Genomic DNA, 24,517 nt, shown 5'->3' with positions numbered 1-24,517 from the left:
TAGGTAACAAAAGAAACAATAGAAAAGTTGGATTAAATCAAAATTTAAAACTTTTGTGCATCAAAAGACACAAACAACAAAGTGAAAAGGCAACCTATGGAATGTGAGACTGTATTTATAAATTATGCATTTGATAAGGAATTAATATTCAGAATATATAAAGAACTCCTACACCTCAACAACAATAAACAAACAGCCAGATACAAAAATTAGCACAGGACCTGAACAGACATTTCTTCAAAAAAGATATACAAATGGTTAATATACACATAAAAAGAAGCTCAACATCCCTAATCATTAGGGAAATGCAAATTAAAACCATATGAGATGCCACTTTACACACATTAGGATGCTTAGTATCAAGAAAAGCCAAAAAGCTCAGAAAATGACATGTCTTGGCTAGGATATAGATAAATTAGAACCCTCGCTGGGGGAAATGTACATTGGTGCAGCTGCTATGGAAAACAGTATGGCGTTTCCCCCTAAAATTAAAAATGCAATTACTTTATGATCTAGCAATTCCACTTCTGGGTAAGTATCCAAAAGAGTGGAGACCAGGGACTCCAAGAAGTATTTGCACACTGTATTAGTCCATTTACACACTGCTAATAAAGACATACCCCAAACTGGATAATTTACAAAGGAAAAAGGTTTAATGGACTTACAGTTCCACATGGCTACAGAGGCCCTACAATCATGGCAGAAGGCAAGGAGGAGCAAGCCACATCTTACATGGATGGCAGCAGGCAAAGAGAAAGAACTTGTGCAGGGAAACTCCCCCTTATAATACTATCCGATTTCATGAGACCCATCCACCACCAGGAGAACAACACCATGGGAAGGACTTTCCCCCAGGACCCAGTTACCTCCCCACCAGGTCCCTCCCCCAACATGTGGGAATTCAAGATGAGATTTGGGTAGGGACACAGCCAAACCATACACTCATGTTCAACCACAATATTATTCACAATAGCCCAAAGCAGGAAACAACTCATGAATCTGTCAACAAACAGTGATAAATAAAATGTAGTATATACATAGAATGGAATAGTATTTAGACTTTAAAAAGAAGGAAATTCTAACACATGTTTCTACGTGGTTGACCTTGAGAACATTAGGCTAAGTGAAACAAGCCAGTCACATAATGACAAATATGGAATGACTCCACTTATATTTGGTACTACCCTGGGTCAAATCTGTCTGAACCAATCACAGAAGGTCAGGGGAATGTGATGTTATGATTGGCTCCAATGCTTACAGAATAGGCTCAAGTTAACTCAAGCTCACTTCTAGATCCTACTGGAGGTGGAAGAAGTCTCCTCTAGGATATTAGCGTTGAAACATGGGGCATCAGTTGGGTCTGAGTTCTCTGGTGGTTGTTCAGCTATTTATGGACAGGGCAAGCTGGAGTTGAGTGTGATTCATTCCACCTAGGCCTCCTGGTATGTTTGTCTTAGGGCGAATTTGCTGAAGGAATTCCAAGTGGCCTCCGTGAATTCTTCCGACTTTCAGTTTTTCAGTCTATTCCTTATATTTGCCTTTCCTTTGCAGACTGAAAGATTTACTGCCTGGTTTGAGATTCTGAGAAGGCCCTGGACTGGCCTGGGAGGGATTTAAGTCTGGTTCTGGATTTTCTGCTGACTCCCTGCATGGCTTAGAATGAGGCAGTGTGCTCAGTTGCTTTTCTGTTCAATAAAGTGTTTGAACCAGTTGATTTCCAAAGTTCCCTTTGATTCCTAAGGTTTTATGATGTTATGAATTGACCACAGCACCCAGTCATTAAGAGAATGTGCTTAGGATTGAATGTGCCTGAATTTGGTTCACAGCTCTGTCATTCATTGTGAGTGTAACCCTTGGAAGTTACTTAAGTTCTTTTATCTTAAATTTGCTCATCTGAAGAATGGGACAATAAGACCACTCACCCCGTAATCCTACCTGAAAGAATTATTGTACATATTAAATTATAAAATGCATGGAAAACATTTAGCACAGTGAAACACCAAATAAATTACTAATATTTTCAATTAGTTCACTTGACACATGTTGAGCACCTGCTGTGCTAGGTGCTCTGGGTTATATGAACCATGTCCTACTAATGAGTTTGCAAGAGGGTTAGAAAAAGGTTAAATGGTAGTACAAGATTAAAAAATTTAAAAAGTAGATTGTTTCTAATGAGAGGTATTTATATTAGATTGTTTTGAATTTTTCTTTATTTGGAGAGGCCAGTATATTTTTAAAAAATCTTACTTTATTTATCAGTTTTAAAAACCGTCTAATTCCTAAAACCCCTGGAGGTAAGCTTAGCATTGACCACTTTGGAGTTGGCTCACTCCTGTTTACCCCTCCTGGAATTCACTAGAAGGCCAAAGAAACGTGCTTTACCAAGGCTCTTATTCCCAAGCAGAATTAGGCTAGATGGCCCAAAGCAGAAGCCAGGATGAGCCCTCTGCAAAGTTGCCAGGCCCTGTGAACTGTAATAGCAGAGCCTGAAGGGGCCCTAGGGACCTACTTCAACCGCTTCATCCTCTAGCTGGGGAAGCTGAGACCCAGAAAGGAGACAGATCCCCAGCATTACTCAGTAATTAATAGCACAGTAAAGAGTGCAATTGTGATTTCTGATTGTTCATTCACCTGTCATTGTGCTGTACTGTATTAAGCACTGATCCCTCCATGGGAGTCTCTGTGGCACCTTAACCCCCTCTTGTCCTTAGTTGACTTTCCATGCAGCTTTATTATTATTTTTAAATGTACCATTCCTCAGTCCTGCTATTTACAACCCTTGCTCATTTGAGTGGCATTGTCCCTTGTTGGGGACCTTTACAGCACTGTGTCAGACTGGTTGGAAGAGATCACTTAGGCTGGGGGCCTGTGCGTATTTCAAGTGACCACCCCTCCAGGCAGCACCTGTTATCTCCCACAACGCTCTGCTTCAAAGTATGGCTGGCCCTGCCTCTGTCCACAGTCATGGAATTGAAGGGCCCAAAGGTTCCGTTAGTAAGTATTTAGCAAGTTTACCAGATACTCATAATCATTTTCTCAAAGGGCACAATTCCTAAGCCCTTTCCTCAGAAATTCCAATTCAGTAAATCCCATACAGAAATGGGAAATCTGTGTGTTCCACAGCACTGAGGTGACTTTAGGATTTGTCTAGCTAAGTCACTATTTCTTCTCTCTCCTTCCTTCACTGCAGAAGAGATCACTAAATCTCAAAGATAAGAAATACTATTTTCAAGTGTGTAAAAATAGGCCTAGAGCCCACCTACCTTAAAAAAAATAATTTATCCTGCTCTTTAGAAGCCTCAGGGCAGGCTCTACAAGGATAACCCTTCCTTTGTCATTCACGACCTTGACAGCTGAACAGTTCTTTCTCTTGTCTCACCTTCAGATAAGCATTGCCATTTTCCTTTGGCAACAACTTCACAGTCACCCCACCCAGGATCTGCTCTAAAAACACCCCCATACCAGTTCACAGAGACGACTAACAATGTGCTTGGAAACAAAATCTCTCCTAAAATTATAAAACAAAAACATCAGCCTCTAAATATATCAACCATGATGAGCCTTCTATTTTTGATCCATTGTTGTAGAGCTTGAGATTCAGAGCTCTTAGTGTGCTAAGCTGAAATTAGACAGTAGATATTAAAAGCAATTAACGTTCCTCTCTTTATTTTTATTTATTTATTTAAGTTTCACAATGCAATTACTTAAGAGGCCTTCAGAAGAGATCCTGAGAATCATTTTCAATCAGCAGAATGAAAATGTCGCCTTTTGTGATTTGGCAAATAAACAATGTGTAGAAATAACTCCCTTATATGTCGCTGTGTACTATTCATTAAGGGCTAATTGCCGTGGTTGCTAAATGAAATACGGCAAACCGTTCCACCTCTGTGCCAGTTTGTTTAAAATCTGCAAAGCTTTATTATTAACACTATTTAATTATGAGAATGTCAGCCACAGAGAATTCCAAACCCACACTTTCCCTTCATCATTAGTAACAGGGCAAAAATGAAACACTTTTGACAATGAAGGGTTCATATTTCAAGCTTATACAGTAGCTGCTAAAAGGCTATACTCAGAAAATCAATTTTATTAAAGTCCTTCGAGCACTAAAGGGACTTGCATGCAACTAAGCAATTTTAAAAACATGTCCATGAGCTGCGACTTTTTGATTCATGTTTTTAGTGGGGTTATTTTTGAGTATTTTCAATATTGTCTCCTTACTGTGGGGTCAGGAGTGATTTGGGGTGGGGGTGAGCAGGAAGAAAGGAGCATGTCTTCATAATTATTCCCTGCCGCAATTTCCATCAGACATGGGGATCCAGGCAATCCAAGAAAGAGGTGAGTGACAATGTGAAGAATCTTTGTGGATGAGAATGATGAAGGAAGGAGGAGAAGCCAGGAGGACACCATCTTTCCTCTATTATTTTATTTTAGTGGTTTTTTTTTTTTTTTTCATTTAAACTGTGAAAAAGAATAGCTAATGATGGCCATAAGCCACAGATTTGCCAGCTAAGGCTTTGGAGCCTGCATGAATCTTCCCCAGCTTCCCAAATCCCACAAACCCTTCCAGAATCATGTTTTGTTCAAATCCCTCCCTTGGCAATTTAGTCATCATTTTCTAGATGACTATCTTTCTGCAGTCGTATATACCAATTACTTTTGTCTTTCAACTTATCTGTTGATGATTTGTGTGTCTTGCCTTCTCAAAAAGGTCTTGAGTATTTCGATGGCAGAGACCAGGGATCTATCTCTTGGAGCCATGAAGCCAATGCTGTCTTTATCTGAACTGTTATTTTAATCATTAATTAGTTAACTTATTGCTTGACTCTGTCTCCTCTTCTCCACCTTTTTGCAAACTCTCTGGTAGCAGGTGGCTTATGTTACTAGATGTCTGGAATTGTGCTTGTCATATAGCAGGTGCTAAACGTACATTGGTTGAATCTATTGGTACATTAATAAACTATGAGTCCATCTGTGGTTCTCATATAACCTGGCCCCATGTTTTTGTCCTTAGTAGGCATATAATGATTTATTTCTGTAGTAGTGTTTCAGTATTATTATTTTGGGACTAACTGGATGGTAGCATAGGAACTAACGTATAGGCTCCCAAGTCAATCAGCTAAGTCTAAATCCTAGTGCTGCCTATTTTGAATTATGTCAACCTCCTTGCATGGATGATGACCCACTTTATGGAGAGGCCTGGGCCTTGAGCTTTTCAGTTCCTACCCTGGTTTACAGTAGTGGTGAGGAAGCTGAGCTTTGTCATCACACAGGCCACATTTGAATAGGGATGTCCTTCTGTCCCTGTGTGATCTTGAACTCCTTACCTACTCCTTCTAGGCCTTGGTTTTTTTATGGGTAAAATGGAGATGATAAAATTGACTCTGTGAAATTGCCCCAAGGATTACATGAGATGGCTCATGTGTAGCACTTAGCAACAGATTGGGTATAGGATTAGCTCTATAAATGGACACTGTTGATAACAAGACCAAGCACATCGTGGCTAATGTTTTGGTGGGTGGCAGGGTTAAGGTTTCAGTGTAGTTTTAGGTTCGGGTGTAAATGTGTACTGGAGAAGCCAGAATATTTGAGTCTAATTCCAATGCTCTGTGTCCCTACACAAGGCTTTTCTCATCTCAGTTTTGTCATCTTTGAAATGGGTACACAATCATACTCAGCCTGTTTACATCTCAATATTGTCGTATGGCTAACAGAAAATAATAGATCTAAAAGGAATGTCCCGAGCACTACACACAGTTACTCAGTTTCTATCTAAAATCAGTATTTATTGAGGGCTTGATGCTGGCCCAGCAACTGTCATTGTGATGATGACATGTGTGAGCCAACCCCCATCCTCCAGGGTAAGGTAAGGCTGATCTTAGTCTAGTAATAAACTTAATATTTACAGAGAACTTACTTCAGAGCTGGCATTTTCCCCAGCACTACAGGTTAACTCATTTAGTCCTCAGAACAAGCTGACAGGACAGGCATCATTTCCCTCCTCATTTGTATATGAGGAAACTAAAGTTCAGACAGGGGAAGTTATTTACCCAAGTCCACACAGCTAGTAAGTAGCAGAGCTGGGATTCAAACCCAGGGAGTCTAGCTGTTGGCTACTTTCAAGTTCTTTGTTCCTAGGTAAGCTGCTTCCCTTTCCTGGGTTTCTGGCTTCCTTTTCTCCAGATGAGCAGTGCAGAGTTTTCCCTTGATCCTTCTTGGATAGAAGAAGGCCTTAGGGATGCAGGGAAGGAGAGAAAAATAGATTTTAACAATAAGGGTGAAGAAGGCCAAAGGGAACAGGACTCCATTTTAACAAAAACATAAACATATTTAAATTGTCAAATCATTAACATTTTCACACACACCTCTCTTCCCTCTGTGGATGTTTACAAAGATCCTCTCCAGTTCAAGTTCAGATAAAAATTAAAAAAAAATTAGCTTGGGATGGCGGCATGAACCTGTAATCCCAGTGGCTCGGGAGGCTGAGGTAGGGAAATTGCTTGAATCAGGAAGGTGGAGGTTGCAGTGAGTTGAGATCACACCACTGCACCCCAGCCTCGGTGAGACAGTGAGACTCCATCTAAAAAAAAAAAAAAAACTCCCTATCATCTGGTCTATTTCTTTTATTTATTTTTTTTAGTTTTACATTTATGTCTTTAATTGGACTGGTATTTATTTGGACCTGGAAAGTGAGGTGACTGCTAACCTGGTATTTTCTAAATGGTTGATCAATTTGTACTCCACAATTTCATTAAATCATTATTAATTTCCTGACTTATTGGAAATAACTCCTTTATCAAACAAATGAATATGCAAATTTGAATTGGTTTCTGAACTTTCTCCTCCTTCTGAGGAGAACTTTCTCCACCTTTTTGGGTTTTACAATGGCGGTTGCTTGTCGGTTAAAATAAGTCAATACTCAATAAAACTGAGAACTTTGGATGTGAGGTCAAAGACAGCATGGACCTATTACTGTTAGGATGTTGCATGCCTGGCAGCCTTCCATCAGAATGGTGCAGTGGTCTATCAAGGCTCTGATTGAAAACACTGTGTTTGTCAATTCGTCATTTGACTTCTTTTCTGAATGGTTGGTGGGAGGTCTTGACAGCTATCACTGGAACTTTTATAAAAGACAAGGACAAACAAGTGGTCAGGTGAAGTGCTAAGAAGGCAAGGTTCTCTTTCCTTTTTAGAACCCCTCAGAGGCACTTAGACATGGTTTTCCATGCTCACTCCCTGTCGACCCATGGTACAGATTTGGGCAAAGGTTTTCTCAATATGTGGAAGAAAACCACGTAGTTCAGGGGAAACATCCAATGAGCAAATCTTTGGCTCTTTGCCTCAGATTCTGTGCCGTGAGCATCCATCCTGTAGCAGGTATGCATTGGGAAGCCCTGGACTCCACATGGGTTTGGGAGCCAGAAGCAGTAGTGCTACATGAAGGGTCCCCATTCACTTTTTGAATAACTTTGGATAAGTCATGAATCTCTCTGAATCTCTGTTTCTTCTTCTTTCTTTTCCGAAATGGAAATAATAATTGCTGCCCATCTTATATAGCTATGAAGCTTCAATGAGATGATGCATGTAAAAACATCATACTTCGTAGCCTTGAAACAACTTTAAAAATCATAGTAAAAAGCATTACATCTGGACCATGAATCTTTTTTTTCCAGATGAATTGTTGAAAACCAGATCTTTTTCTTTCCTTATTGATCTGGAAAGAAGACAGACTGTTCGATAGCCTTTACAAGTTTAGGCAAGAGTTATAGAATCCTCCAAGCCAAATCATGAGGAGAGTGTTGGGCAGAGACCATTCACTGTCGCCAGGTGAATTTCATTTGTGTAGTAGGAGCTTTTCTACTAAAAAGAAAATAGGGCAGTAGAAATGGCCTTTAATTTGTTAAAAAACACTTATTAAAGATAGAAAGTTCTCAAGTGTAGGTACACGCAGATGCAGTGCCCAATGAGCAGCTAGTTCGTGCACTTCCATGGAAGTCTGTGCAGGTATTGTCTTTTGTCACACCATGATATGAGGTTATGAATTTCAAAGTAAGCTCCTTAATGTAATCATTGCTTCTCAGTATCTTTGCTTCAGTTCCTTGTATTCTCTTTTGAACCCACTCCAGTCAGGCTCCTCTCCACTGAGAAAGCTCTTGTTGAGGTCACTGATGACGTTCCTGTGGCTAAATCCCATCCATGTTCAAGTCTCTGACTTCGTCTTACTCAACCTCTTCACTGTGTTGGGCCTTGTTGATCATTCCCTCCTTCAGAAAGCGCTTTGTTTTCTTGGTTTCTAGACTATCACATTTCCCTGGATGTCACCCCAACTTAATAGTAATTCTTTCTTAATGGGAGGTCTTCTATATCTCCCTAGTTTTTAAATGTTGAAGCATCTCTGGGCTCAGTTCTCAGGCCTCTTTTCCCTCTTCTCCTCTCCCTTTCCTTCCTCTTTTCTCTCTTCTTCTCCCCTTTTCTGTTTTCTTCTCTGATTATACTCATGCCGTTGGTAATTTTCTTCACTGGCTGCTCACCCAATCTCATGGCTTTAAATATCATTTAAAAAAATATCTCCAGACAAGCAAGACTTCTTTCTTGAACTACAGACTTCTATACCCAATTGCCTACTCAACATCTCTACTCGAGTGTCTAAAAGGCATTCAAAATTAATTTCTGACCAGCCTAGTCCAAGCCACCAATACCTCTTGTTTGGATGACAGCAATGTTCAGCTAATGGGTCTGTTCTTCCTTTCTTACCATGATCTTTTTTATAATGAAGAGTCTGAATACTCCTGCAAAAATCTAAATCTGAACATGTCATTCCTCTGATCAAAGCACTCCTGTGGTGTCTCCTCTTACTTGGAGGGAAAGTCATATCCTTACAATGGTCTATAAGACCATAAAAGATCCCCTCCCCATGCTTCTTTAATCTTAGCTCCATCCACCTTCTCCCTCACATCTCCTGCTCTGGTCAGACTTGCCTTTCTATCGCTGTTGTTTCAGGCCCTTTGAGCAGCTGTGTTCCCTGCCTAGATTGTGAGTCCATCAGATCTCCTCGTGGTTCACACCCTTATTTCCTCCAAGTCTCTGTTCAGATGTCACTCAAACATTGAGACCATCCCTGACCACCACTTATAAAACAGCAACTCCACCCCCTTACCTTCACTATCCCCTCATTTGATTGTTCTTTCTTGAGCTTACTACCACCTGACATATATTTGTTTGTGCTGGGCGCATAGTAGGTGCTAATAGATATTTGTTGAATGAATGAATGAATGAACAAATGATACCTAGCCAACACAAGTTCACATGAAAGTATCCATTGGTCTTTTCTTTTCTGGGGTGGAGGGACATCCCCTGGCCCCAGTCTTCAGTGCCTCATCTTGGAGGGGTTTGCTGTGTCCCCTGGAATCTCCAAGGGATATAGTGGGTGAGCACAGCTTCACCTAAGCCTTTGAGGTCTGGATCCTGGTGATGGGACTGGCAGGATGGGACAGGCAGTACCAGCAGTCAGCGGCTGCTGCTTTTCACCTGGGTCAGGGAGAGCAGAGGGGAAGGGTTGGGGCTGTTGTGATGTGGCAGGTGTTTGAATCTGAGTCCTAAAAAGGAGACAGAACTACTTCACCAGGGAGACCACAGGCTACACACAGACTTCCGTCATAAACTGCCGAGTTTGCTGTCCCAGGTTTGCAGAAGATTTGTCTGAACTGATGTCCTCCAGGGAAATAGTAATGTGTGTCAGCAATTATGCTTTCAAGTTGAAATGCTATCTTATCACAGGGCACTCAGGCACTTGCTCCAAGGGTTGTATGAAAGGGAGAAGGGCAATAACTGAGCCAAGAGTCTTCAGGAGTCCTCCTTGGGCTTCAGGCAGGGATGGGGTGGGAGTGGGCATGAGGATCCCCCACCCAAGCCATCTGGAGCGAACCTCAGCCCGGAAGCTCACTAGAGATGCAAGAACACCCCTGAGTTGGAGCTCAGGAAAGAGGGCCAAGCCACCCAGGGCCGGTTTTACGCTTTTAGTTTTGAGACAGCGATCCTGCAGGAAAATTCCCTGCATTTGTGGAATCATAAATTTTTTAAGGTCTCTTGGCTCCACTTTTAAATTTAGTGCCTGAATAAAATGTTGGCTCAAGCTCCATATTCGATTATTAAAAATCATACTCAGGCCTGGGAGACGAGTATTTACACATCTGCCTGCCCATCTGAAGACCCACATATCAAAATGTGGCTCCCATCACGGGGCGGCTTTGTGGGAAGAGAGGTGTGCGAGAGCTCTTGAGTGCAGTGTTTGCTAAGTGAGGAAATTACACTAGGAAGTCTTTAAAACTCTTGTTTTACAAAAAACATTTGTAAGCACTGTAGACTACACTTTCACCAAATTCATTGTCTTTTCCCTTGATTTTTAAGAAATACAAAAATGCATATGTACATGTGCGTGTATGTGTGTAAATTAACAAAAGAAAGGTCTGGAAAGGTACAGATCAAATTGATAATAGTGGTTCTTTTTGGAGAAGGACCCAGTGTGGAAGGGAACAGGGTTGAAGGGGGTTCTAACCATATGCTAGAATGTTTATCTAGGAATGCATAATCTCACATTTGTTCTTTAATTAAAATTATTTTTTAAACTAGTGCACAATTACTATAGACAATCTGAAGCCACTGAAAGGTATAAAAACAAAAATAGAAATTAATCATATTTCTCTCACCCCAAAGACGACACTGTTAATACGTTGGCGTTTTATCTTAAGGAGTGTTTCCTAATTACCACGTTCACTTACACAAGGTGTTCCTGTCAGTGTTACCAGGACACGGTTTTCATAGGCAGGCAATAGCCTTGGCTTCATTGCCAAAAGTGATGATACATCTTTTTCCCTAAATAAAAATCAACAATAAAATACCCTGGGGAATGAGATGTTGAAAGTATCCATTTTGGCCCATTTAAAAAACATCTGCACTTTTTATTTTTTGTGGATTGTGGATCATAAGAGTTCCAGGCATGAGAAATATTTACCCAAATGAGGAGAGAGGGGGGAAATTACTAACAGAAAAGGGAGAGGTGGAAGATGTTGAGATAAGAGGAAAACCTCTAATTTCTGTTTTTAAGAAAATTTAGTTAAAAAGACAGCTTTCTCCCAGTGGCTGTATCAGGCCTACAAAAATATCATAAAAACCCCTGTAGTTCAGGCATGGCTGGTGTGGCACACTAGATACATCCCTTTAAAAAGACTGTAAACAGCTAATCTCTATTTTGGAAACTGTTTTTTCCATGAATTTGAACTGAATTTCAACACAGCAACAAAGCACACACATACATACACTTTAAAAGCACCAACCTAGTAAAAACAAACACCATTAACTAGAAAAATTATTTTTAATATTAAATGATTCTCAAAACAACTGCCTTAATATAAATGCAACGGTGGTTTTTAACATTTCAAAAAAATATATAGCAACATCCTAAAAGAAACACAACAAGAACGTTTCTGTGAACATGGGAGACTCAGTGACTCAGTTTCCATTTTAGAAATAAACAGGTGGTTCCAGGTTATGAGGAGGTGGACACAGAACAGCAGCAGAATCAAGGATACCATATTTACTAGGGACGAACCAAGAGAAGAACCCTTAAGCAGAACCCCCAGCCAGGGTCCCTGACCCTCATACAGGCCAATCTTGCAGCAAGATGTCAACCCTGCTCCCTGCTCTACCGAGCCTGTGACTGGATCTCTGGCAGCCAAGCTCCCCCGAGAGGAGGCCCTCAATGCATATGTAAGTGGCGGGTAATAGAAGAGTAGTTAAGGTTTCAGGTGGGAGTTCAGGGTCCACACTCAAAAAGCAATTTCTCTGTTTCTTTGCTTTAAACATTGACCCTGTCATTTTAAGTCATCTCCATAGTAACTTGACCCTCATAAACATATTTCCCCACTGGAGAAGCTGGGCCACAAAGAAGAAAGACTTGATTCAAACACTAACATATTCATCCTGAAAACAGACTCTTTGTAACTCAGGGATGGTAGGGATGTAAAGGGCATCTGGTCCCAGCTGCACCTGATGCTTCAATCCCTTAAATGACCTAACCCTTTAGGCACTTTCCACTTAAATGCTTCTATGAGCAGGGAGCTCATTACCTCCTCACATCTGAGAGTTAGTAACTTTTTCTTACACTGAGTTATAAAATCTAGTTCTAAAAGGCCTTCATACAATAGTCTATGTTGCCAGGTCTGCATGACAACAGTCTGTCACTCTCCCTGAAGTTGCCCTCTGTGTTTCATCAACTATTCCCTGCATGCATGTTTCCAGGTCTCTGTCTTAAGAGCTCATTGTGCTGCCAATGCCCCGCTTAGCTGTGAAGCCTGGAACCCTGTCTGGATTTGGATATCTGCAATTCATCTGTTCAAGGCAGAGATCTAACATTTGGGATAGATTGTGTTAATCATGACTCCTTCCCCAATAATGACAAAAACTGACTCAAAAGCGCTTTTGCCAAAGTAGGGAATTGATTGACCCACATCACTAAAAAGTCCCGCCATGGGCCTCGGGCATGGCTTGATCTGCAGGCCCAATAATGTCTTCAGAACTCAGCCCCATTGTCTCCATTTCTCCACTTGGCTTCTGTCTGTTGGGTCCTAGGGTAGCAAGATAACCAGACTTTCAGACCTCTATGCTCCAGACCTCCATGTTCACCATACTGGCCTAGTGGAAGGGAGGGCTCTTTTCCCTAACAGTTTGGGTCAAAAGAGTCTTGGCTCTTATTGGCCTGAATTGCATCATTCACCCATCCCTGCAAGGACAGCTGAGGCCACAAGCTCTGATTGGCCAGCCGTGTGTCAAATCCCCACCTGAAAGTCAATGTCTCCCAAAACACACATCAACCGAGAATGGGAAATTGCCAGTGGAAACTGGCAGCCCCAATACTAGAAGGAGGAAGAATGGAAGCTGGGGAGCACAAGGTCGAGCACAATGAGCCAGAGTCCGTGACACTGCCGAAGGCACGTGGCTCCTGTTCAGGGACTGCAGGCGGGACAATGAAGATCTTGAAGAATGTCAGGCATAGCATGGCTGTGATCTGTCCAGTTCAGAAATGTCTGCTACAAGCACAGAGCCAGCTTCCCCCGGGGCTTTCGATAAAAGCTTTTTCTCACACATTGCTCAGCTTTAGCACCATCATTCACAGCTCTCAGGTTGTTGACACGTTGTTTAGAGAAAAGTTGATTTTTACACTTAAATTAGGTTGCTTCGGAAAAAAACAAAAAAACTAGCTGCTCTCTCCTTTCTCTTCCCTTTGCCCCATGCCCCCACTTTATTCAAAGACAATATTCCTGGCCTCTGACCCACCAGGGCTTTTGGGTACTGAATGTAGATGTTGGGCTTAGGAAATGGAGAATCCAAGCTGCAACAGGGACAGGCCCCAGAGAGCTTCGTTATTAGACAGTAGTTGGTGCTGGGGCCCAGGGAAGTACTCCAGTGTGATGTGAGAAGAACCCTCATGGTCAGGAAACTGGAGACCTGCTGGAGTGGCTTTTGCCCTGAATGGAAAAACAGTCTTAAGAGCAGGAGTAAACATGAATGAGATTGTTTAGTCATCAATGACAGAATGTCAGGACCAGAGGGACATCATGCCTAGATCATACTCTTGCAAGATTTTGATTAAGATACTAAAAGAGGCCAGGCATGGTGACTCATGCCTGTAATCCCAGCACTTTGAGAGTCTGAGGTAGGCAGATCATGAGGTCAGGAGATCGAGACCATCCTGGCCGAAATGGTGAAACCTTGTCTCTACTAAAATACAAAAAATTAGCTGGGCGTGGTGGCACATGCCTGTAGTCCCAGCTACTCAGGAGGCTGAGGCAGGGGAATTCCTTGAACCCAGGAGGCAGAGGTAGCAGTGAGCTGAAATCACGCGACTGTACTCCAGCCTGGCAACAGAGCAAGAATCCATCTAAAAAAAACAAAAAGATGCTAAAAGGTACCAAAAAGACAATATGGGAACAATATTTCAGTAGACACAATGGCAGAACATGAGCATTCCAATTATACAGCATCCTCTAACAAATTTGATCATCTGGGACATAGTCAACTTAGACAAGCACCCTAGTAGAAAAATAAACTTAACCAGGCAGTTCATAAGTGAATAAATACAGATGAAGATTCAGCCTTCATTGCAATCAAGGTTGCAACATTAAACAACAAGATGCAATCTTTTGGGCCTATCTAAAATGGCAAAGGCATTTAAAGTGATGATCCCCAGGGTTGGTGAAGACGTGAGCTCACACACCTTTACACTGTGCAGGAGGAAATGGAGTGGTTTAATATTTTGGAGAACAATTTGGAAATTTATGTCAAAATCTTCAAAACTGTGCATGCTCTATGTCCCAGCAAATCCATGAGAAATTATCCTGAAGAAATTATCAGAATTATTTATAAAGGTTTATTGTAGGAATAACTACTAAAGATTTTTTGTAATAGGAAAAAGTCAACAAGTTGAAGTCTCCAGTAACATGGGGTTTGTTAATAAAAAACATGAAAAATCATATTTTGGAGGCTGGGCACAGTGGCTCATGCCTGTAATCCCAGCACTTTGGGAGACTGAGGTGGGCGTACCATAAGGTCAGAAGATTGAGACCATCCTGGCCAACACGGTGAAACCCCGTCTTTACTAAAATACAAAAAATTAGCCAGGCATGGTGGTGTGTACCTGCACTCCCAGCTACACTGGAGACTGAGGCAGGGGAATCTCTTGGACCCGGGAGGTGGAGGTTGCAGTGAGCTGAGATGGTGCCACTGCACTCCAGCCTGGTGACAGAGCAAGACTCGGTCTGAAAATAAGTAAATAAATAAATCATATTTTGGAAGATTTTTGTGACATAGGAAATGCTTACCATATTAATATCAAATTAATAATTTGAGTATTATTATTAGTAAACAAATTATGAGATAATGTGAAATTATGAAATAATATGTGTACCATATAATATTTACACACATACTTATGGATGTGCATGTATAAATATATGTGTGTATGTGTATGTGTGTATGTATGTGTGTGTATATATGTATACATATATATTATACAGGCTTGAAGGAAGAAGGGCTGAAAGGATAATCCATAAAATATTAATTTTGGTTCTCTCTAGTTTCAGAGTAATGGGTGATTTTTTGGTGTATTTTTCTATGTTTTCTATCATCAGAAATGTTAATGATGGCTACTATTTCTGGGGGGTTTATCATGTGCCAGACACTGTGGGAAGTCTTTGCATTTATCAGGAGATAAGACAGTAGGTTAATTTACCAGATTACAAATTATATAAAAGTATATCCGCTTTACAGATGAGGAAGCTGTGCTCAAGCAAAGCCCCCGCTCTTCTTGTAGACGATGCCCTGGTACCCCACAGCCTACTGTGCCCCACTGAAAGGGCCTTGTTATGTGTGGCCTGCAGCACAGGATCAGGAAGGAGAGTGCGAGAGATGTCTGCCTGCCGTCCAGTCGTCCTTTGATACTTAAGGACCCAATGGTGTGTGTTCTGGGCCAGTGTTTCCTTCCCTTCTTTATCCTAAAAGGAAGCAGCGGAGCACACTGGAAGGAGCACTGTGCAGAATTCCAGGCCTGGTTTGCCAGTGTGACCTTGGGCAAGTCCCTTCCTCTCTCTGGTGTCAATTTCCTGCTAGGGTTGAACTTGCTGCCCCAACACTCCATTCCCCAACACTCTAATAACTCAGGGGCATTGCTGGGACTGGAATAAGCTAGTGCTCTTCCTTCAGGTCCTACTTCCACTTCAAAACCCTTAGAGCCCACTGATGTACCAGTGATGAAATTCATTCATTCCTTCACTCCTTCCTGCAGTGAACTCCTGTGTTCCACTTTTATCTAAATGTTCTTATTCAGTCCCCACAAGGGATCTCTTGGGTGGGTATTAAATGATTTTTTGATTTCTAGAGAGAAACACATTTGTATGTAGCTTCATCAGCCATGGAAGCAGAAAAATCAAAGACAATCAAGATGCTATTGGTGTCCTTCTTTTCAAAACCTCCCAACATATTTAATCTCAGAATTAGCCCTTACTTTATTTGTCAGCATCCACTAGCCTTTTAGGGAGCCCGTTGAGCATTAAAGTGAGGTCTGCTTGCAGCACAGAGCAAGTGCACAGTCTACAGGTTCAACTCAGCCATGTCCTTGCACGTGGATGAGGCGGCTACTACCGGTGTCACTGTGTGTAAGTGCTGGGTGGGAGAACAGAGGCCTAGAAGGAAGAGCCCCTGTGAATTCACAGGACTCCATGCAATGAAAGATCCTGTAGGCCCCATGCTGAAAATGCTCCATCAGCAGACTCTTGAATTTAAACTAAAATTTCAGCTCCTTCCCTGGGGCTCACAGATCTTACCAGAGGAAGCCCTGCCCACGTCTTTGATCGTAGGTCCTGCTCCACTCTTCAGCATCCTCAGCTCCAGCATCCTGGCCTTCTTCAGACAGTCCTTGGGGTCCCTTCTGTCTGGAAGGCTCTCCTCCCAGATCTTTACCTACCTGGATCCTTCTGGGATCAATTCAAAAGCAGTGACCTGGTTTGTCTCACTCACTGCTGAGAATCCTGAGTACCTAAAACAATGCTCAGTACATAGTAGGCCCTTAGTGAATATTTGATACATGAATAATTTTTCCCAGGAGACATCCCTGAGGTCTGCCTGGAGGAGGGGATATGTGGGCCCTGACTACTAAGCAGCTCTCTGGGCCTCTCCTCCTCCAGCCTGCTTCATATATATTTTTTTTCCATCTGGACACATACTCTTTCCCAGGATGACCTCATACATGCAGATACTGGATTTCAGCTGCTATCTTGGTGCAGCCTCCCCCCACGATGCTGTCTTGCAGTCCCCTGCCTTCCCTGCTCTTTGTCCCTTCTCAGCTGTCCTATTTCTGGTGCTTAATTACAGTCCTGCTATGCAGACAATGACGATGCCATCATTCTCAAAAGATGATTGTGTCTGCTTGCTTTTTTGTCCAGAGCAGAGAGACAGCAAGATGGCCCACATCATAAAAATGCGTGCTGTGTTAGTGCAAAACCGTTTCAGAGAGCACTGGAGTGATGCTGTCTGTCGCCACGCTCATGGGCTCACCCAAATGGCTCGTATAGCATCTGATCTGCTCTGGGCAGGATGTCTTACTACATTAATTACAATTTTCAGACCTAAGCTCTGTTTTTAGAAGCGCTTTTCAAACATCTTTTGTTTTGGGGTGTGTGTGTTTGTGTGTGTGTGTGTATGAATGACGGGAACTGGAGTTTTTCCAGCCAGGAGCAAATTTAGCCAATAAATAGTTTGGGTGGAAAATGTGCTCCGGCGTTCGGCCTGAGTTTAGCCCTTGGCAAACAGAGCTGTTGTCTTCATCGGACACAACAGGCAAAAGGCCAGAGAGAAGCTTTTCAAGACCCTTTCAGCATGTTTGAGACGTGGTGAGAATGAGGGGAGAGAAAATCATTGGCTCCAAGAGGAGAAGAAAAATACCATCAACTAGAAATGAATAATAATATTATCAACCACACTAGAAAATATTCCCATTTTCAAGCAGAAAATAATATGTTTCATCAGGGGTCTGAGTGTATTTTAGTATTCTGACATGACACAGGACGGGACACCACAAAGCGGACATGCCCAGCCTGGGAAGACTTCACGAAGGCCTCGTGGGTAAATGGGGCTGCCTTTCTCTCACTGACCTCACTAGAAACCACCTCGGTTGCTCCAAAGAGAAAGCTTTTGTGGTGGGATGAGAGAGGCTTTTATTCCTCCATCATAAATCGGAGAGTTTAAACTTCACTGGCAAGAGGAAGATTTAAGAATTAAAATGAAGAAAACTTATAAAATCTTTCCAGCAGGACGGTAATTGCAGTAATAATCCCCTTTGTTATAGAAGCTACTGTATTATGGATGACCTTGACTTCCATTATGTACTGTTACCTTTAGCTCGGAATCTATAACTCAGGGGACTATTAATTATCTTGCCATAAGTGCCGGCCAGAGTGGGGGGCTTTCTGAAAGAGTAAATGCCACATCGATATGAAGTGGAGTTTCTCTGCTGCTCGACGGCTGTTATCAGCGATTAGGGTTCAGCAGTCCGTTGTCAAAGCCAGATTATTTCTGCTTAGGTTCCACACCGCCTCAAACTTTCCTGATCACCATGACCTCTCTCTGTGATTTATCCCAGCTTGTGAAACACAACAGTTTATATATACAATTTAAATCCTCCTACTTCTTCTTCAACCACATCCCTGGGGTGTGCACTGCTGCTAAAAGGTGCATAAAAATAAAACACTCTCTTTTCAAATGTTGTTTTCCTTGGGGTATTTTTTGCAATTTACGGTTTGTCCCATGGAATGATACATTCTCATCTTCCACCATGTATTGGTATCAGGATAGAGAGCATTACTTATACTATATCCAGCTCAATAAATGTTGACTATGCTATGTTGGGGGTGACACAAAGAATTTTTTTAAAATGAGCTTGAAATCAGATTAAAGGAAGGCCTTTCATTTGCCATCTTTTTCTTAAAAGGGCTAGCTCGAACCAACATTCTGACTACTCAGCATCCGTTGGAAATTTTATCCTTCGATTTCAATCTTTGGTTACAGCCAAGAAAGTATTCCGAGAAGTTCTCAGCAGTCATGACTAACCCCAAAGCAAAATTTCCATTTTCCCCCCAATGCCCTAATTGAATTTAGGGGTCGGTTATGTTTTGCATAGGCATCTACCCCACATCAAGGGCATACATTCAAAAAGAGTCTTACGGAGTGGATCAGATAAATATGGGCTGCAAATGTGCTGATTTACCCCAGCTTGTAAAACAAAACAATTTACGTATACAATTTAAACATTCTTTCTAGTTTTTCACAAACCACATCCCTTGGGTGTATAATTGAGATTTCCTTGCCACCCAGAAGATAGTGCGATAGTCCGCCGGGCTTTGTTCCCCTTCTGCGGGAGGGCGGCTGGTGCTGTGAGCGGCTGCTTAGAAACGAGCTGCCGGCGCTTTGGGTTCGTGGCTGTCAGATGCTGGACCGGCCGGCAACGCTAGAGTGCAGGCTGACATAAGGATTACGGATGTGCTGTAGACGGCCCGTCGGAAAACGCAGAAGCCTCTGCCTGTAGAGGGGTTGTCTGTTACCTTCTTTATTTGGGCTTCGGGAGAGAACCCGGAGCCGAAGTAGGTAGGCGGAAAGAGGACACGTTTGATGCTCAAAGGGCGCTGCCAGCTCGAGCCACATTGCCATGTGCCGGCTATTTGTATAAAATGCAAAAGCAGCAGCCAAAGAAAAAAGGCATGATTTTCTACCTTGTTTCTCCCTTGGTAGAGCCCTGGAGGAGGGGATGTAGTGCTTCCCGTAGGTGAGGCTGCGATCTGTCCAAGGACCTAAAATCGACTTCAGTCATCGAGAACTTGGGCATTTTTCTCCTAACTGGTGTCAGAATAACTATAGTAAGGTGATTCAACCTAACTATCCATCAGTAAGAGAAGGAGAGAGATAAAAAAGAATAAAGAAAGTGCCAGAATCACATGGTGGAATATTACACCACAGTTAAAAGGAATGAACTAGGTTGCCAGTTACAAAAAGCAAGTTGTAGAATTTACAAACACAGCACGTGATATTCCACATGGCTCCTGGATTCCTGTAGTTATAGGAAAAGCACAGAAATGAGGGCAAGAAGGAAACATACCACATTCAGTCCAGCAGCTGGAGAAGGAGAAAGGGAAAGAGAAGCGTAGGATAGAGATGGGACAAAAGAAATTTCGGATTGATGTGCATTTTTCATTTTTACTGAAGTAACCTGGAGCAAATATGGCTTTTAAAGACATGTTTTTCTTTCTGTTTTGTGGGATCTTGTTCGTTGGCATTATTCTCAGTACCTTTTTGTATTTACAGTGATTCATTTTAAAGAAAAATAATTAGAAATATGAGTGTACAAAACACAGACAGATGCTCACTTTCAACATAGCTCCGATGTTGGGTCCATAAGCCCCCAAGTCAGAATACACCTGAAAAGTTGTAGAAGTCAGTCACCTTTATAATTTTAAATGGCACCATTTGGGTGTAATTGAGTCTCTTTTCTCCCCCATCCCCCGCCCCTCTCCTTTTAGTCAAATTAAACTTATTGATTAGAGCCCATTAGTATGTAATGGATTGTTAATTTGACTCTTTTTACAAATCATATTTATCTGCACCAATAAAATATTTGGATTTAATATTCATATGTCACATTTATGGTGATGTTGATTGAGAGCCAAGCAATTTGAAGTGAAAGCAGACGCTCCGTCCTTTATTCACACAGGGAAATGCACAATTAGCTCCATGCACTCCTCCAGAGGTGGAAAACTTAAATATAAAGAAAATGAGAGAAGAAGAGAGAAATGTACCCCATTTTTTGCAGACGTTAAAGAAACTCCATATAGTGTTTGCATACTCTTCAGCAGCGGACTAGAATCGATGCATCCTCCTTGTGTGTTATTCAGGTTATTTATAATGTGGTTGCAAAATCCCAGCTAGGAACAAAAAATCAGATTTTTGGTAAACATCGATTGAGCTGTGGCCTCTTGAACTCATTTTTCTTATAGTGGAAAATAGAGCCCCAAGAAAGATCAAGTCCTTGCCTCCGTTTGCTGGTAGAGGGCACTTAGCAGGCAGTTGCTTAAAGGGAAAACGTGAATATATTTTCTGTGAATTTCAAATAAATATTAACTGAATGCTGCCGGTGACATGGCTGCTGGGAATGCAGGACAAAAATACTGAAAACTGCTACAATTTATTGAGTACCTACTCTCTGTCTGGCTCCTGGAGTGATAACAATATTTAACATGTAATACAGCATGAGCATCATCCATTTGGAGTGGATGTCAGCCGAAAACACAACTGGTAAGCTTTACTGGTCCACCAGCCAAGTTTCAGTGCTGCTTGCTGTGGAACAGGAAATGCTACATTTAAGTTTGTTTAATGCTCAATTAAGGGAGCTGCATTTGCCTGGGCTGCTAATGCATTTGATGATTTCCTTTCTCTTTTTTTGTACTCCTAAAAATGTTTAAGTCTTAATACATCCTAGTTTTTTGTTTGTTTGTTTGGTTTGTTTTTGCAAGCCACTTCAAACCTTCTGAGAAGCAGTCAGGCTATCCATTTTAAATAAATACATGATTTTCCTGATCCTGGCCAAATCTCATTACAAAGAAAACCAAGGCACCATCAGATTCCTTTGTAGCCCAGGGGGTTGTCTTATCAATATTGTATAAAGCAGGAAGGTCATTGGCTAGGCTTCAGAATTCTTTTTGTTATTTCAAGGGTTTGGGGTAATACTTGTTGTAATGAGAGCCAATCTATAAAAATAAAATTTCTTTTCATAAGGTTGGTACGAAAAGAGTCTTGCACAGTCAGTGACTGACTGTGACAATATTTGGTTCATGGTCCTTGCAGACAAAGAGCTTGGCTGATCATCATTAATGATGGTGCATGATTCCTACAACTTTTTTTTGACATTCCGCTTTCCTATAGAAACTGTATGCAGCCTATTGTCAAGTCGTTTTACTGAGCTCAGGAAATTTCCATTTGTCACTTAACAGCCATGTGTCAGAAGCAAGATGCTTTGAACATGAATTGTGATTTCTTTCAGTTATCTTCTGAGAATGTATGTTCTTTCTACCAGCATGAAATGACCTAATTTTTGAATAGGTAACCTTTATTTAAAAAAACCAAACTATTAACATTCAAGTTTTCATACTGAATATCATCGTAAGTTTTTTTCCTCTAAGAAACCCAACCCCCTTCAAGGCAGTCATTATCCTAGATAAGCATGCAGTGAGCCAGGATATAGAGAGGAAGTGGGAAGTTTCCCTGGACTCAGCAGAAATTTGGTGTCAGAAGCAGAAATAGTCCCTTGTAAGCTAATAGTTACGTAGCTCTTCCTCTTCTGCACAGGTTCAAGGGGATAGATTTTTACACGAATATGTCATGGCTCCGGACTGAACTGTAAAATTCTAGGGGTCAGGGAATAGAATCCATTTGTTCATTTTTCTCTGCAGAACCTAACAAAATAAGTATTTGTTGATTACATCGTAAATTTGGGGATTAGAAATGTCTTTAAAATTTTGATCAAGTTACTTCAAACTCTGGAAACACTGTTTTATCATATCTGGGCTGAGTGTAATAACATTTTAAGGATTAATGAAACGTTGGGCAGTTCTTGTGTTATTTGGCTATTGCAGGAAGCAAATCATAAGGCAAAAACATTTATAAAATACAAAATAATGATTTATACAGTAAGTTATACTCCCTCAGGCAAAGATGTTATATAAACCACAAAGTATTTGGCCACTGTAACACATTTAAGATGTCTTAAATACCATGAGATTTATAAATATTTTTAATAGTTAAACAAATTTAACTTTGAAAGTTACCTAATATTCAATGAGCTTTGAGGTTGGAACTTGTTTTTCTTTTTTTGCATTTGAATGTGCTTCATTTAGGTTGATGCAAGCAAGTTAGTGTGGGTACTTAATAGCATATCATAAAGGATTTAACTTAATTCCACCATAATGAATTAATTCTCTCAGTGACACTGTTTTCATTATAGATTTAATGACATCACCTTGGCTAAGATTCAGGAATTCAGAACGCTGAGTTACCCTGAACTATCTAAAAATGAAAATGGAAAGATAATTCTGCTCCATGTCTGGTGTACTCCAACTGCGGATAAGGGTACGTAGAGAATGTCTATTATTTTGAGTACTTGAGTTAAAAATAAAACTCCTAACGCCAGTGAGGAAATTGGATTCCACATTCTCTTAAACTGTCCCGAGGGACATTCATTTTACAAAACATGAAACCAAGAAGAAGAAAGCCCTAGTGTTTCTTTTCATTGGCTTATGTCATGATTATCTGTTGTAAACATAAAAGGATAAATATGCAATCTTAAATCATAATTCGGGGACAAGTTTTTGTCAGCTAAGGAAAGGGGGAATGAGTGTAAAAATATTTATGCTGCATTTTCAAGGACTGTGTTTAATTTCCTTTTGGATTTGTTTATTTTGTGGAATTAGAGGGATGTTGCATCCTATTTTTAAAGTCTTGTATTGTTATAGGAATGTTTTGGCAGATGCAAAATTAGAAACAAATTTTGTGTGTTCTCTAGTGCCCTTTAGGGCCTTAAAGGACAGGAACAAAGTATGGCGGTTTGTCATCAGAGCTCCAGGAAGCCACGAGGAAACAGATCTTAGGAACCGAATTGCTCAAGATGGGAAAGAAATGAAGAAACGTGCAGCAGATGCTCCCAGCCTGGACATGTAACCTTCAAGAAGAAGGGCCAACCAGTCATGCTAATTGGTCTTGAACAATGGCTGTTTGCACTGGGAGATGAGAGAGAGCGCCCTGTTTCTTCCTGATTCCCTTCTATAGACATCTTTCCAGGATTTGAAATTGATAATTGTAGACACAAAGATACACTTGGCCTACTTTGCCAGCCTATTTGGAATCAAATGGGTGTCACCCTGCATGTCTGGTACATGTGCAGATGGTTTCTGGCGGCTTCAATAAAATCAGAAAACACAAAATCTGTATTTGTTTTTTTTTCCAGATAATTGAAAGGAGCTGGTTGTCAGTGCCCTTGGTGTTGACATGAAAAATGTTATGCTGATTTTTTAGAAGTGTTCGTTATGCTTACAGTCCCGTAATACTGCTAAACTCAGTTATCTAAGTTCAGAGGTGATGAAACAGAGTCAATCAAAACTGGTATCAGGTTTGAATTAGTGAATGCTTTAGCGAAGTAGATATAATTTCTGATTTCCATTTGTAAACAGAATTTCCGCTTTAATCAGTTCAGTACTTATTAACTCAGCATTTTCTCAACATCACTTATTTGAGTACCACCTTTATAACATTTTTGGCCATATCTAAGTACTACTGTATGATCACTTATCTATTTTTTTCAAGCGGACCTACTTTTTAAAAATAAAATAAATTTATTTTTAAAAGAAAGTTTTTATCACTTTTATAAAAGGAAATCAACAGTCCATCAACAAGTAACTGATACAAAGTAACCATCGAAATAATTGTTGCTTATCTAAGGCTCTCTGGACCTTAGGCATTTTCATTCTTCATGAAAAGGGAGGTTACTCTGTATCAGAAAGCTGCTGTAATACCAGTGGAGAATATCTCTTTGATAATCAGAGGATGAAAAGAACAGTGAAAGAGACTAAAGGATTTGACTTTACTCAAAGTGCTCACAGTGGCTGTTTCCCCAGCTGGAACCAAACAAAAATCAACCTTACCCTCAAAGTGCTTATGTCTATTGGGTGAGAAAATACTTGCCCGTCAGATTTGAGAATATATTTCTACGTTGTTTTTCAGATATGTGCTGAATTTTGGAGCATGCACTCTAAGTTCCGTAGGAATTTAGAAAATGGTAGGCTAACACCTCCCATTTATTGAGCGCGTACGTGAAAGCACTGTGTTATGTTTCTCATGTGCGCTCTGATTTAATCCTCACAGTAAATTT

The 24,517-nt window shown here is 41.0% G+C and overlaps 1 long non-coding RNA gene across 1 annotated transcript in view; it reads left to right on the top strand.

The window, feature by feature from the left end:
- LOC116534943 overlaps positions 1–23,706 on the top strand; it is an 82,686-nt gene extending 58,980 nt beyond the window's left edge. Inside the window, exons 3-4 of the long non-coding RNA XR_004261962.1 lie at positions 21,943–22,722; positions 23,156–23,706. This is a non-coding gene — a long non-coding RNA (uncharacterized LOC116534943). The remainder of the gene's footprint in view (positions 1–21,942; positions 22,723–23,155) is intronic.
- Positions 23,707–24,517: the final 811 nt, after the last annotated feature.

The sequence above is a fragment of the Sapajus apella genome, unplaced genomic scaffold (assembly GCF_009761245.1).
Source record: "Sapajus apella isolate SASKATOON/1434 unplaced genomic scaffold, GSC_monkey_1.0 scaffold90, whole genome shotgun sequence".
NCBI lineage: Eukaryota > Metazoa > Chordata > Mammalia > Primates > Cebidae > Sapajus > Sapajus apella.
The sequence above is the reverse complement of the archived record's forward strand: the minus strand, read 5'-3'. Positions and strand labels throughout refer to the sequence as shown.